The sequence below is a fragment of the Mus caroli genome, chromosome 15 (genome assembly GCF_900094665.2).
Source record: "Mus caroli chromosome 15, CAROLI_EIJ_v1.1, whole genome shotgun sequence".
NCBI classification, from domain to species: Eukaryota; Metazoa; Chordata; class Mammalia; order Rodentia; family Muridae; genus Mus; species Mus caroli.
The window spans coordinates 86,771,614-86,774,752 of NC_034584.1; the positions used below are offsets into that span (position 1 = coordinate 86,771,614).

A 3,139-nucleotide genomic window follows, 5' to 3' on the forward strand; every position below is an offset into this window, starting at 1 on the left:
AGGAAGGAAGGAAGGAAGGAAGGAAGGAAGGAAGGAAGGAAGGAAGGGAGGGAGGGAGGGCGAACTAGAAAACAATGAGTCCACTTGGAGATACCCTCACTTTCAAATAAGATATGGTCTCACTGTGTAGCTGTAGCTGGTCTGGAATTCACTTTGTAGACCAGGCTGGCCTTGTATTCACAGAGATCTGACTCTTACATGCTGGGATTAAAGATGTGAGCCACCATGTCAAGTTGCATTAGTCAATTATTTTATTTTTGTGTGGCCAATGAATGCTGTGGGAAAAAGCTTATTCCAGCTCACACTTTCAGAGGTACAGTCCATCCTGACAGGGTGTGTGTGTGTGTGTGTGTGTGTGTGTGTGTGTGAATGCCTAGAGCATGTAACATTGAAGAATCTAGGAAGCAGAGAAACAGTAGAGCAACCACACACATGGGTAGTGTTCATATGGGAGGTTTTACCCGGCAGAGCACAACAAAGGCAGAGGAAATGAGCAGGAGCACAGGAGCTCCTTCCAGAGTCACCCATGTCTGCCAGCTACCCAGTGATATCACTGAGGGCGAGGTAATCTCCCTGGGGCTGCCCTTTGGGAAGGTTACCAACCTCCTTATGCTGAAGGGGAAGAACCAGGTCTTCATTGAAATGAACACACATGAGGCTGCCGATACTATGGTTAACTGCTATATGTCTGTGGCACCAGCACTTTGTGGGCAGCCCATCTACATGCAGTTCTCCAACCACAAAGAGCTCAAAACCAACAGCTCTCCCTACCAGGCACGTGCCAGAACATCTACAATGCCTGCTACACGCTGCACATCGACTTCTACATGCTCACCAGTCTCCATGTCACATACAATGACAAGAGCAGAGATTACACTCGACCTAGACTGCCCTCTGGAAACAGACAGCTTCACTGGACCAGACCATGGCAGCAGCCTTTGGCCTCTTTGTCCCTAATGTCCATGAAGCCCTGCCCCCTCCCCTGGCCATTCTGTCTGCTGCTGACTGCATTGCTATCCCAGGGCTGGCAGATGCTGGGAATTCCATCCTTTTGGTCAGCAACCTGCACCCTGAAAGAGTCGCACCCTAAAGCCTCTTCATTCTCTTCTGTGCCTATGGTGATGTGCAACGGGTTAAGATTCTGTTCAAGATGCCCCAGTGTAGGGGAATCAAAGGCCGGAGGTAGGAGTGGGTGGGTGGGTGGAGGAACACCCTCATAGAAGCAGGGGGAGGGGGAGGGGATAGGAGGGTTCTGGGAAAGAGGAAAACTGAGTAAGGGGATAACACTTGAAATAAATTTTTAAAAATATTTAAAGAAGAAACAGGAGGAGAAGGAAGGAGGAGGAAAAGGGGGAGGGAAAGGAGGAGGAGGAAGAAGAGGAGGAGAGGAGGAGGAGGAAGAAGAAGTGGAGGAGGAGGAGAATGTGCTTGTGCAGATAGCAGAAAGGCCCAAGTGGCCATGAGCCACCTGAACCTCACACATCAGAGTGTGCAGCTGCCTCAGGAGGAACAGGAGGACCAGGGCCTGATCAAGGGCTATGGCAGCTCACCATTGTACCGCCTCAAGAAACCAGGCTTCAGGAACTTCCAGAAATCTTTCCACCCTCAGCTACCCTGCACCTCTGCAGCACCCTGCCCTCTGTGTTGGAGGATGACCTCAGGCGCCTCTTCTCCAGCAGTGGTGGTGTGGTCACAGGCTTCAAGGTCTTCCAGAAGGACCACAAGACAGTACTGATCTAGGTGGGCTCTGAGGAGGAGGCAGTGCAGGCGCTGACTGAACGGTACAACCATGACCTGAGCGAGAATCGCCACCTGTGAGTGTCCTTTCCAAGTCCACCATCCAGGTGCCTGTGGGCCTGCATCTGCTTCCACCATTCCAGACAAGCCACTTTAAAAAGCAGCTGAAGTGACCTTACAGACCAGAGATTTTAGTTTTTTAAAGAGAGATCCGTTTACCTGGGTTTTTTTGGTTTTGTTGTTGTTGTTGTTGTTGTTGTTTTTACATTAAATCTAGTCTACTCTGCTGTGGCAAGAAATAGCTTGGGCCACAGAGGCCCAGTCAGTCCCGGCACCACGCCTTGAGGGGCTCGGATTTGAGGCCACAGCAGTGCCCCAAACATAGCCCCTTTCTGTGCCTTACAAACCAGTGTGCCTCATGGCTGCACAACCACCCTCTAGGGCCACCAGCTGTCTCTAGACCTGCAGGTGAGCCAGGTGGCCTATACATAAGCTCCCCAGTGCTGTGCAAGAGCTGGGGCCACTCCCCTACACCCTTATAAGCAAGTGACATGATTTCCCCCAAGTCCCTGGCCAGCCCAGTGGGCCCAGACCATCCTCAGCTGCCAAGCCTCATTGTGACCTTAGTATTCTACTCCGTGTAGTCACAGACACCTGTGCCTAGCAATGCTTCCACTTGACCAAATACCCGAATCTTTTCCATTTATATGCAAGAGATACAGTTTTAAAGTTTTAAGTAAGAGCAATAATACAATTGTATGTGTGTGCTCTGAGCTTCTGTGTCCCCTGAGCTCCTTCCTTCCAGTGACCAAGTAGCAGATGGGCCCAGGCCAGGGCTGGAGAAAAAGCTCCGAGACTTGTAGGTTTCTACCTGCAAATTTTAGACCCAAGTTTTGTTTTCTGCCTGCCTCTAACTATGCCCAGTTGAGGGGCTGACCTCTAGTCCTTAATGTCTCTCACAGACATCCACCTCTATCCTAGCTTGTTTCTATGGGAGGGGCTCCCTACACACCCTGGTTCTGTGAAAGGAAGAGTGTAAATATTTATGATTTTATACCTGTGGGGCTGAGGTGGTGCAGCAGTTTTTTATGGTGACAGATGTATATTTTGGGAATGATTTCAGTATAGTCCTGGGGCCAGCCCTGGCCATATATACCCAATCCCAGATGGTGTGTTGGGGGGTGGGGAGGAGTGAGGAACCTTTCCATTAAAGCAGTTTTATAACCTTAAAAAAAGTCTCCTAACTGTGGGCTCCACTAAAATACTTTCTTCCTTCAAGAGGGAGAAATATCAGGGCACAGTCACAATCAAAAGCAGAATCAAACTCCAACCATCCAATGTCTGGAATCCACTCATGATCTTCTGGCCTCCTCCAAGGGCTTGGGTTACTTCTCCAGCCCTG

The 3,139-nt window shown here is 50.0% G+C and overlaps 1 pseudogene; it reads left to right on the plus strand.

The window, feature by feature from the left end:
* LOC110310091 overlaps window positions 1–1,905 on the plus strand; it is a 6,470-nt pseudogene extending 4,565 nt beyond the window's left edge.
* Window positions 1,906–3,139: the final 1,234 nt, after the last annotated feature.